This window comes from Stegodyphus dumicola, chromosome 2 (genome assembly GCF_044657685.1).
Source record: "Stegodyphus dumicola isolate Sdum_Otavi_A_Nest chromosome 2, ASM4465768v1".
Lineage (NCBI taxonomy): Eukaryota > Metazoa > Arthropoda > Arachnida > Araneae > Eresidae > Stegodyphus > Stegodyphus dumicola.
Window position 1 is genome coordinate 279,514,307 of NC_140769.1, and position 13,521 is coordinate 279,527,827.

General features: G+C 34.9%; 1 protein-coding gene across 1 annotated transcript in view; it reads left to right on the forward strand.

Moving 5' to 3' along the window:
• Positions 1-13,521, forward strand: part of LOC146998986 (degenerin-like protein asic-2) — a 99,049-nt gene that overhangs the window by 61,666 nt on the left and 23,862 nt on the right. The window contains exon 2 of the mRNA XM_085810287.1: positions 3,545-3,720. The gene's annotated coding sequence lies outside the window, so the exon portion shown is untranslated. The remainder of the gene's footprint in view (positions 1-3,544; positions 3,721-13,521) is intronic.

Here is a 13,521-nt window from a genome sequence, read left to right on the forward strand (position 1 = left end):
TTTAGCAATTTTTATATAAATTATAATAATGATCTGAAATAGTTATTTACTCTTATGCTTCCATTCAGTCATGTTTAGCCTTTTTTTTATATACATTATTATAATAAGAGGGTATCATATGAAATTAACCTTTCATCTAAATTAAAACATCATTCTTAGATAGTTATTTATTATTATATTTCCTTTCTTGCGTTAGGATTGCCTCAAAACCGAATATTACCTAAAATTCTTTCGATCTCTAAAAAATTAATTTTAATATGAAATAAATTTTAGAAATAGATTCTGACATCTGACTGAATGACTGTCTTTTCCTAGGAACTAGCCAGCATAAGCTGAGACTTTAAACAAAGAAAAGCCCCACTCACTTGTCAAAAACATTATTCTCTAGAACGTTCAACAAATTTATGAGACGTGTTTGAAAACGACTAAATTCCTCATTCCTTAAAGTACTTAGAGGTGATCACTTTGGTCATGCAGTCGTATCATCTGATTCGGTGCGAACGGTTTCGATTGCTCTCGATTTACAATAGAATAAGGAAAGGGAACCGTTGTTTATGTTCGTGAATACGCTTCACTTTACAGAGAGCGTAACATAATGAAATTCTAAGATAATGGCTCAAATGTGTGCAACACTCCTTACCGAACCTCTTCCATGACTTCTTACCACTTACAAAATTTACCCAACGATGTAACCAAATACAAAGAAGGAAAACGGCGATTTGTGCAGAACCTTACTTTTATTTCCACCTTGCAGATCACTTCTCTGACTCGAGGGCAAATTTCTCTTCCCTGGATGGAAGTTGTGGAGCAAGAAAATTCACCCCCTCCCCATCCAAGACGAAATCTGACCCTACAAGAAGCGCAATAAATTTACGAGTCTATGTCTGGGAATTTTTTACTCGAAACTGCTAGTAATTATCATACTGGTCACCGCCGTTCCCGCTGATTCGTTATTGGCAGGTTCTAAACTAAACTAAGCTCAGAGGCGCAACAGCCCTAGTGGGCCAAGGCCTGCAGTGCCCGAAATTTGCTTTCTTGACCGTAGGCCCTGGAGTGTATGAGCATATGCGCTGAACAAGTGGTCAGCTTACTGCAGGACCCCCAGTGTTTAGTCTCCAAACGAACTTGGTACTCATTTTATCGACACACTCAAGGGATGAAAGGCTGAGTCAACCTTGCCCAGCCCTAGGATCGAACCCCGAACCTGTGGTGCTGTTGCGCGGTTCGCTAGCCACTGCGCCCCGGACACATATTTCACAAGTGCACATCTGTGTAGCCACCGAGGGAGTGGTTTCTAGGGTGGACCAATGGGCATTCAGTAATATTTCTGTCATGTCACGTGACCTTTCGCGTGCCTTAAGATTTAAACAAGATGGTTGAAAATATTCTGCCATGCAAATTTCTGTACAAAATATTTAAAGCATCGTCGATTTCTTCTGAAACTTTTCATTACTACATTAAATCAAATATAAGCAATTGTGAAGATTTCACTACCTGGTTGAAAGAATTTGAAATAAATACAAACAAATGTTAGATACTACGCAAAAATATCCATGTGAAATATTACTTAATAAGTGAAGAAAGAAATCTGTGATAAACATCTGAGCTCAAAATGCTATCTTTACATAAAACTATCCATATGAGAAAAATATTTACAGCAATTATGCATGTAAATAGAAGTCAGGACTTTTTATTGCAGTCTATATGAAAAAGATGTTCTAATAACCAATGCAGAATTTTATTCAAAGTGAACTTTACTAATTTGGATTCGTATACATTTTAGTGTGTTCAATTTCACATTTAATAACTGCTCACTCTTACATGTACTGTCTACACAAGAAATACTCATCAAACTGAATGAATTTATCTTATTCACAACGAATATATTCAATTTATTCACATAATAACTCTTACTGTTAATAATGGATGTAATCAGATAATACACAATATGTATTCTGAAACATACACTTTAAAATTCAAAAGAATGCAAGCACTGAAAAGAAAAAAAAAAAAAAAAAAAAAAAAAAAAAAAAAAAAAACCACTTGATTCATTGTTACACTTCCAGTCCAAAAAATTATACACTTGAATTCTCTTAATCCACAGGTGTTAGTAAATGTATAATATTCGAAGCTAATTGTAGCGTGAGTCATTTTCTCGATGTAAAGAGGGATAATACGCCGTGAACATCAATCCAAATATTAATGCGTGATGAAATCGCGAAGAAATGTCAGCGATTGCGTGATAAAAGTCGTGAAAGTGAAATGTCTTCGATTAATTAAACTCATAAAACAAAAGTACTACAAGATTTTCTACTATTACGCCATACATTTGTAACTGCGAAACAAATACAAATTAAAACGTAAACAACATACGCTCACAGGCTGGAAGATTTAGCGTCACAAGAGAAGCTCATTGGTCCGTTTTCGAAACCCCTCCCTCAGTGGCTACGCTGATGTGCACTTGGGAAATATGCGCCCCGGACTCGTAATGGCAAACTGCACATTGAGTTGATCAATGTTAAACAAATTTCGCTTACTGCGCATGCCCAGAATAGAATTTGGCGCAATTTTAAAAGAAGATAAGTACGGTATATGGTTATCCGGACGTTGTGTTATCTGAGTGTAAACAGATGGGGGTTTTAAAACTTGTTACGGTGAAAGTTGCTTCATTACTTAGAGTGTAAACCCCGCAAATTTTCCTTTAAGAAGAATTGCAAAACAGAAAACATTACAAAATATATTAGCTGATTGCTTATTGATTATACTTCTGAGGAATAAAAGCAACTGAATATTTACCATACGTTCCATTTGTATATACTACTTTAACAAATTAAGAAATTAATCCAGTTTAAATTACTGAATTAAAGTCAAATAACTGATATGAAATGTAATATTTATGAACAAAATAATCCAAAATGAAATGAAATTGCAAATGTAAGAAACAGTAAAACCAACATGATTAACAGGCTTGTGTAGTGTTGCTTATGCCCTTAGTCGCCAGTATTTCCAGCCACGCCAGCAGTACGCCATTGAGCATGCCCAGTAAGCGAAATTCGTTAACACTGATCAACTCAATGTGTGGTTTGCCATTACGCGTCCCGGACCTATGGTGCGCCGATAGAAGCAACGGGCTTCTATCGGCAGGTTCAGTTACCCATGATGTACGACAAGGTGAGGAAGAGGAACCATTGTTTACATTCCTAAATGCGTTCCAAATTACAGCGACTCTAATATAATGAAGAACCAAAGTAAAAGGCTCAAATTAGCACCCCCCCCTAGATATATGAAAGCCACGGCGCGTTTTCCAAAAGGAAGTGTGACGTCAATATTAGTAGGGATAACATTTCATTTAACTCCCCCTTCGGTCAGGTATGTGGTGGGTGGATTTTCGGATTTCTGGCGTTCACTCCGCGTTCGTTAGAACAGTCGACTTTCTCTTGCCCTTTTTAGATATTTTAAGAATATTCCATTCTCATATTTTTGTTCTTCAGTGTTATAGATAACTTCTCTGACTGTGTCTCACTTCTCTCTCTCTGTGTTACAGATCATGCGAGCATTATAGATCTGTAACTGTTCTCTCACACGTGCTGTGTACCCAACTGTAAAGGAAACTACCCAATAGTCCCAAAATGCAAATTCTCTCTTTTCCGAAAGGAAAAGAATTGTTTAACAAATGGATTAATGCAGAGAAAAGATGTTAAGACAACAAAATTCTCGAAGGTAAGTTGCTTTATTTTTTTTAATGAATGCTTTTATCCTTATCTGTATTAAAAAATGCTTCTGAGATATAATATAACTATCATGAACTAAAGCGAATACATATATTTATGGAAAGTATAACATTTACGGCTATAGGAAGTTACTGTTATAGGATACTGTTTATTGTTATAGGATTTGCTGTTACTGTTATATGTTACTGTTATATACTTCCTATAACATTTACTGCTATAAGAAGTTACTGTTATAGGATACTGTTTATTGTTATAGGATTTACTGTTACTGTTATATGTTACTGTTATATACTTCCTATAACATTTACTGTTATAGGAAGTATAATAATAAGTGATTATATAAATACGATGATTTATATCATACTGTTGCGTGCGTACGGGTTCGTTACGAAATGAATGCACAAGTCCGATGAAAAATGAACAAAAATTTATTATTATCACAACAAAAATGCTTAAATTTTCTCAAATTATCACGCAGTATTACAATATCTCACAGTAGTTATCTTTTAACTATTCAAATGTCCTATAGAACGTAATTCAAAACAGCTAAAGAACGCTAATCCGCGAATTCGCTACAATCAACAAGAGCAGGTTTCTAAACAACAACAAACTAAGCAATTACTACAAACTGAGGTGTTTTCCACCTTTTATAAGATTTTAAAATCACGCGCTAGAATTTTCCAGTACTTTCTCGAAATCAAAAAGAGATATTTATTTATTTAATGCACGCGCTCTTGTATTTTTAATTTTCCGGCTTAGCTTTCTTCTTTTAATATTCGTCACGCGCTGCACTGCGCGGGGAAATAAAGCCAATTAATTTATAATTGAACTAACATTAGCTTTTTAAATACCAAATTCGTAACAATACTATTTACTTAATTTATAGCAGATAGTATTATTTAACATCATGTTAATAGTTTAATCTATAGCAGATGACATTATGTATCATCATGTTAGTCAGTCAATATTAGTTAGTTTGATTTATATCAGATATTTTTATTCATCAAAACTAAATAAATGTGTGGTTTTACTTTAAATTAGGGTTAGAGTAAATGTAGGCCTAATAAAAATTTGAAACTTTAAATGCGTTTGGTATGCTGCAAAATGCTTGCATTTAAATATTTCAATACATTTGTTACAGCAACAACATATTTATTAAAGTGTGGGAATTTTAAATTATTATAAAACTGGATAAAATCAAAAATACCTTTATTGTTGTCTTTTTTACAAAATTTGTATATAAAATACAGGGTGTCCATCATTAAACTTCACATATGCGAGAAGTCTGTAGCGAAAACTATACAGCGGAATTACATAAAAATTGTGTAAAGGTAGAATGAAATTATGGGAATTTTATTGAGGGGGGGGGGAACAATGAGTTTCAAAAACCACTCCTAGGTGGCGTATCATAGCTTTATTGAGAACATATAACTAATCTACAAAAGTTTACAAAATATGCTCGATATGATGTCCACCATTGTCTGCTACCACCTGGAAGCGTATGAAAACAGCATGAACTGGGGAATTTTACGCGGATGGCGTTCTATGCTTTCTTTAAGTTCCGATAGAGATGTGAGGGGATCATGGTAGACCATGGCCTTGAGGTATCCCCACTGCCAAAAGTCGCAAGGATTTAAGTCGGAGGATGTAAGAGGCCAAGCTGTAGGAAATTGCTGGCTGATGATTCTGTCGTCACCGAAATGGCGACGGAGCACTTGTTTCACACAACGGGCGATGTATAGAGGAGCACCATCTTGCATAAACACTGTGGTTGTATCACATTGCCTTGCCTGAGGGAATAACGGATTGCTCTAATAATAAAGCGAATCGTTGACCAGTGACGGTGCATGTCACAGAACCTACGGCACTGTGTTCTTCGGGGGGGGGGAAATTAAAAAAAAAGTCTGAAATGTTTCAGATTTTAAATTACGTCCAAAGGGGCGTTTTTTAACATTTTGTGTGTTACCTTTCTTTATTAAATATCATGTTCCTCGCACTTAAACCATAAGATCCAGTGCAACAGCAATATCGCAAAATAGTTTTAAAACGAGCCTATCTTTAGAATTTCCGATACAGAGACTGACGCGCTGGAGATAAAAATGTTTTTTTCTGAACAACGTTGCCATTGCTCGCTTTGAAATCCTTGAGTTTGTTAATCAAAAATTCGTCAAAGTTTTAAAAAATAGGAAATCGATCATAAAACAAATTTCAAATTTCAAATTGGGTCTTCCACATGCTCATATTCGTTGGAGGATTACGTTATTCAAAATTCGATGACTCTATGTACCGTTGTTTTATCACAATACGAGAAATATACATACATTTATGCAGATTTTTCATTATTTAATTTCTTCAAATATAATGCAGGACTCTAACATTTTGTGGCAACAGTTTGAAAAGTGAACCGACATTTATGAGTCCGACGCAAAATGCCAAAACGAAACTAATAGTCCTTCGGGATTCAAATCCCTTTGGACTAAAAAGAAAAAGAAAAAGGACCCACAATGAAGGTTGTAGTAAAGCTGCACCAAACCGTTACATGCGAAAAGAGTGTAATGGAATTTTTAGGAATTGATGTCGGTTCGTACAACAGAAGCCTACCTGCTCTTAGTTTATAAGGTATTTCTCCCACTTTCCTAGCGTGCCTTCGTGGTGTAACGGTAGTACGCTGGGCCGGTATTCCAGAGGTCCGTGGTTCGATTCCCGGCGAAGGCGTTTGCTATTTTTCATCTTTTCTGCTTCCAATTAACCTAATGACTCTACAAGTTTAACAACGTCACAAAATGTTGGCTATTTCGATGGAATGCTTCACTTTTAGCGCGGGTTGGTCCCTCCTCCCTTTCCTACCTCCATGGCTATCTCGATGGGGTGCGAAAGATAGCCTCTTCGGCTCAAGGCCATCCAGATGGCATGAGCAAATTAGGGAAATCGTGAGATGACGCGTTAATGAACCAAAGCGTTGTTTAAGTAGGTTGAATGTCTGCTTACTTTAATCTTGATATTTTTTTCCGTTTTTCATTATGCCATTGTGTGCCGTTATGCCAAATATATTTTAATGATGGCCCTAAAGTGTCAGTATATACATTTCCTAAACAACAAGATGCATATCGCGAGAAAATTTTACCATTTCGAAGTATTCTAGGGTAAGTTAAGCCTAACTTGAAATTTAAATTTATTAAGGTAATTGCTTCTACGTTTCTTTAAAAGAATGGATACGTTAATATTAAGGAATTTCATTTCAATATACCATTGTGTATAATATTGTGTAAAGTAATCACGTATCATTTAGTATAATTATGTATCGAATTGTATGGTTAATAATTAGGTATCGAACTATATGCTAAATATTCACTCGATTTTTGAAATCTCCAATTTTTTACTTTTTGATTACTTTTATAACTTGGAGCTTTAAACTTCATACGTATATAGCAGAAGATGAAAGTATTTCATTTAATATTTAATATATTTTTGTATTCTAAGTTTTTGTAAAGAGACTGTGAAGGGAATAAATATGCTTATGTTTTTTTTTTTTAAATTGTAATATAAAGTTTTGCATAAAATAAGAAATAAATACCCAAATGCATGAAAATTGAAATATTATTAAACCTTACGTCACTAAGAATCCTCCCCCCCCCACGAGTGGGCAATAAATACACATATGCTTGATATTACCTGTTTTGTTAAAAAATAAATCGCATTACAAGAAATTTTACTTTTATTACTTTATACAAATTAATTTAAGTAGATCTATTTTTACATTTGCCGGATTTAGGTCTGTGAACTACATTTCCATGAGAAAGATTTGCTTTTTGAGAAATACGATGAAAAAAACGGGGAAAAATAGAAGTTACATTAAAACAAGTACGATTGTAAGGAAAAGCTGTTCTCTCAATTTTCAGTGCTTGCTCCAAATACTATTTGTCTTCAATAAAATTATTTCGTAAAGAGCCGCTGAAGAGAGAAGAGAAAATGACTAACTACTATTTTTATTTAATGTTAATTTTAGTATACAGTAAAACTACAGTATGAATGTAATAAAATTAAGCACATTTTGAGAATGTTATTATGTTGTTATATGGTAAAATGACAGCAGAAGGGAAAAAAAATTGTGAATTTCATTACGGGAGGAGGGAAAGGATGGAGTGTTAATGCAAGGAACTTCCGGTATCGTATTTTGTCATACCACCTTTCCTGACTTAATTAGGCTCTACCACGTACACTCTGGTAACGAGGATTGGAAACCTCGGCTGACACCTTGCTATTTACTAAAAATAAGAAAGAACTGTAATACAATTTGTGTATATACGTGTGTATATAGAGTTAGTTTCTTTAAGGGAAACTTTTGCGTTTATAAATCTGTTCTGCTAAAATTTAAGGGGGCTCATACACCTTAAACCCCTTATGATCTTCGAATAGTGATTGTTGTAAGAATTGGAATATTTTATTTATTTTAAAAGCCATTACTTCCATTTCTTACAGCTGACTCGATAATATAGCTGCTTTGGGAACTAGTAACCAGAAAGTTTGTGTTGCCACAAATATTTTTGTAATTTAATCCGCTTTGTGACAAAATTTTTCGTCATGTTTCCACCTTGCGCGCATGATATTTTAAAAATGGCTAATGGTACATTCTGGAAATTGGATGGAATTCTTTATATGAGCACTATTTTTTAACTGAACCAAAAATCTGATGAATATTTTAATATTAAACAATTTCATGCACGAAAATATTACAGATTTTTTTTAATAAAATACATTTTATAAACTCAATTCCAAATAAAATAAAAATTCAACATGAAATTCTTAGAATTTTTGGTTCACAGTAGTTTCCAAATGTTTTAAAAGCTATATATTAAATATGAAATTAAATTATGAAACAGAATGTTTTAAACTGTGCGCGCAAAGTGAAAACATGACGAAAAATTTTGTCACAAAGCGAATTAAATTATAAAAATGTTTGTGGCAAAACAAACTTTCTGGTTACTATTTCAGAAAGCAGCTATATTATGTAGTCAGCTGTAAAAAGATAGAAGTAATTGCTTTTAAAATAAATGAGTTATCCAAATTCTTGCAACAGTCACATATTCGATGATCTTATGGGTTTTAAGGTGTATGAGTCCCCTTAAAAGCTTCGAATATCCTTAAAAATATTTCTATACATCCTTCCAATATACTTTTAATGCAGTTAAGTGACTTAAATATTATTAGTATAGAGGGAGATTCTAACTTTTCATTAATGTTACTTATTAAAAGCCAACCATTAAAGCATTATTTTAACTGTAAACGTACAATATAAGAGCACAAAAATTAATAATAAATAATATATTTTGTGCATATGAATATCTTTCCTATATTATATCCGCAAATGAATTGAAAATATATATCTTCCTTCCTCTCTTTCTATTTCTATATACAAGGAGTGATCAAATGAAAAGGTACGAAACGACACAGTGAGTACAAATGTAGACTTTATTCAAAATATACACCATAGGCCTGAGCACAACGATCCCACTGATGAAAAAGCCGCAGGATTCCCTGTTCCCAGAATTCCTGTGGCCCTGACGAGATCCAGTCCTTCACAGCGTCCCTGAGTACGTCGTCCGAGTTAAAGCGCTTCCCTTTCAAGTGTTTCTTCAGTGGACCAAACACATGGAAATCGCAGGGCGACATGTCCGGACTGTAGGACAGATGGTCCAACGTCTCCTACTTGAACTTTGCCAGTTCCATGTGTGTGACTCTGGAGACGTGTGGACGCGCGTTATCATGGAGCAGAACCACACCTTCCGTGAGCAGCCCCGGTCTTTTGTTCTTGATGGACCTCCGTAACGTCGGAGTGTCTCACAGTACACATCGGAGTTAATGGTTTTTCTATGCTCGAGGAATTCCACAAGTAGCGGACCTCCAACGTCGAAAAAGACGGTGAGCAACACCTTGCCTGCTGACGGCACGGCTTTGAACTTTTTAGGGGGAGGTGACGACGCATGCTTCCACTGCATGTCCACTTTGTCTCTGGCTCGTAGTGATGTCACCAGGTCTCATCATCTGTGACGATCCGCTCCATGAAAGCGGGGTCTTCCCGGTACCGAAACAGATGTTGCAGTGCTAGCCCCATGCGCAGTTCCTTTTGCTTGTCGGTGAGCTGCTTCAGAACCCAAGGGGCACACACCTTCCGATATCGCAACCTGTCGTGAACAATTGTCCACACGGTTCCATAGTTGACATCCACCTTCACCGCCAACATTTGCAATGCGACACGCCGATCACTTCTCACTACGTCGTCCACCTTGTCGATGAGATCGCTCGTGATGACAGCGTTTGCCTCACCCACGCTCTCACGACCTGCACAAAAACGGGCACTCCATTTTCTGACACTTGTCAGAGACACATTTTTTTCCCCGGAAACTGTCACCATTCGGCGATGAATAGCTGCCGGTTTCTCACCTTCTACTGACAGAAATCGGATAACACCTCACTGCTCCTTAATCGTCGAATTTTGCAACGCGAACGCCATCTTGTCCTCATACGGACTGCCGCATCATTTGGACGCCGCTTTTGATAAAAGCCTCTGCTTTCTCCTGCGCATGTGGGCGCCCGCGCATGCTCCGATCCCAGTCAGAGACTCCAATCGCATCCCGAGATGTCTCGCTACCTGCTCCCATGGCGGAATATGCAAATATTTAATAGTTACGTTTTTACGTCGTTCCGTACCTTTTTATTTGATCACGCCTTGTATATATACAGTAAGACCCCGCTTAACGCGGGGGATACGTTCCATCAAAGTAGAGCGTAATGCAAAACAGCGCTAAACGAGGCTATCTTTACATGTAAATATTGGGGTTAGGGGAAGATGGCTAGGAAATTGGTTAGGTATTAAATTTAAAAAGTATGTTTTTTTAATAAAAATAAAACCAAACATTTATTTCTTAAAGCCCAAATTAATACCACATTATTATTTCTTGCAAAAATAAAAACAAAATATAAATAACAAAACGAATATTCTTAAAAAAAAAAAAAAAAAAAAAAAAAAACAAATAAAATTCTAAGTCAGTCATATTTAGTTAGCCTTCCGCGTTTTCAGTGTTCTGCCTTTTTGTGACAAAAGCATCTAATGTTGTTTGCCTTTTTCTTTTGCGTTGTTGTCTTAAAAGTTCTTCATAAACGGATAGAGCATCTCTAACACCACGCCTTACTTTTGAGCTCCTGTCAAAATTCGGATCATTTTCAATGAATGGATCCATTATTTCAGTTATGGTAGACAAACTCCTTTTTACAAACGCCATCGAAATTTCTTTTTGCTCTTCTTCTGAATCACTGCTGTCAAAATTTTTGTTTTCTTCTTGTTCAGTTAATTCCTTGAGCTCATCATTAGAAAGACTAGCCGCTGCTTCTTGAATTGAATGTTTCCAATAATAAAAATATGTCTGTACAATACCGCACCAAACAAGAAATACAAGTGCACTCTTTCGGACATGTATTTGAAACCTATCGCTGCATAATATTTCGGGGAATCCCCGTATGCTGCGAGCGATTTCGTGGAATCCCCGTATGCTGCGAGCGATTTCGTGGAATCCCCGGGTTGAAATAAAAGAGCGCTAAACCGAAACAGCGCTAAACGAAATAGCGTTAAGCGGGGTCTTACTGTATATATAAAGTAAAAAGAAAGAAAAATAATATGTATCTAAATCATTAGAAGAAACCATCTTTTTAGCAAAGCTTTAAAAACACATATACTTTTAAGACAGGTAGTGGGTAACCAACCGCGATTGTCAGCCGCCAGTTTGTGACATCACGATCTGGTGATTGGGCTTCTGTTTAAGAAGGTGTTGGTTTGTGGCAGCCCAAATACGGAAACTGTGCGTGTTGCGGGTCAGAACTGGTTTTATTAATCCGGTACAGGCCGGTTTGCTCCGTATTAACCGAGATAAAACTAGTTCAAACCGTTTAATCCGGCTTGTACCGGGTCAAACCGGTATATTTCACTATCAATTAATTAAGTTCTCACTTCGCAATACTAAAGTTCATATAACCTCAAAATATGTTTATCAAAAACTGGACAATATGAAAAAAATATAAAACACAAAATGCGGTTAAAAAAATAAAAAGCCAATTTTTACAATGAAAATTAGGATTTCTACGCAAAAGCAAGCAATTCGGCCAGTGAGCAAGAAGCCAGATTTTTCGGTGCACAAAACTGAAATTTTACTTTTCGTCCCATTCAGCAAAAAGACCCTGAAGGTGCAGAAACTGAGTTAACTATTCTGCTAATTTCAAATGTAAACAACTATGTTTGCTATGATAAAAAAAAATTTAGGCTTAACCGCACTTAAACAACTTTTAAATCGTTGACAATTCTGAAGCTATTGCATGCAGATTAACTAAAGGCATAAAATCTTAACCGGGAGATAAGAAAACATAATTCAATCATTTAAATGCAAACAATGTTGATATATATATATATATATATAATTTATTTCCTAAACAATATTGATTAATTGATTATATTATCTTCTAAGTTTAATTAAAGTAGAATTATTTTAAAAGAGTGAATCCATACTGGTAAGTTATATTTTGAAAGATGTTTTGAAGTAATTTGAAAGCAAAACGTTAATAATGTTTTAACGGGGTCTGGAGTTAAATCATCTCTCTCTCTATATATACCCACTCCGCATATATATAATATTGTATGCGTTTAGTGCAGGCGATTGCAACCAAAAAGGGAGGTCCACCACTATATATTACAGCAGTCCTATTGACTAAATTTCAAAGTTCTGAGGCTACTCGTTTTTGAGTTATGTGAGATACATACGTACAGAAGTCGCGAAAAAATCTCTTTTGAATCCATTTTAAATCAACTTTAAAATCCATTTGGGAAAAAGTGTCCTTAAGTACGGATGTCACGCAAAAACATTGTTAAGGTATCTGCCTACGTTCGGAGCACTTTTTTTTAAAAACATAGAATTATGATGAAATAAATATTTATTTAGTCAAAATATGATATCAAATCATGAAAATAGGTAAATTTTTTAGGAATAGTTTCATAAATTTTTGAAATATATGCAATTTTATGCACATTTTTAGGAGAATTTAATACTTACGTTAAATGTCGTATATTTTTTCCCCACAGCATATATTTCAATTTTATTTATACTGTATACTACTGCAACACTCATCTGTGTTATGAACTAAAATGTTTATGATATTTCTAAAATTTACTAAAATGTGTGTAATTACATGAAAAAAACACAGTTTTTTGTAAAATATCGTTTTATATAGAAATACTTGTAAAACAATCACATTAATAAATATAACTTAGATTGTAGCTTAAAACCTAGTAAATAATATGGAAAACACTTTAGTGAAATTTAATAGAGATACCTTTAGAACATTTTGAGTAATTACATTTCTTGTATGTAAAAACACTAGAAAAATTAGTTTTCCAGAAAACGCATTTAAAGATTTCACATGAACAGAAAAACTGTTCTGTTGTATTTACACACTTAAAATTCTCCACATTTGTACATCACACCCTCCATATCTTTATACTTAAGTAATTTTGATTTCCTATTTGATTAAAATTTTTTTTCTGGCTATTTTCGAAATGAGCGACGAATGACGTTTCGAGTTCTTTATTCTTTCGTTATCAATTCCAAAGTAATTTTTAATCATTTCTTGTTCAATTGATATGCCTAAATGTTCAAACACAGGAAGTAATCCGAGATACCCTGAATTAAAAATTAAAACTGCTATATATGCAACCAGCAACATAGTCTTTATACCTAATCGCAATGTT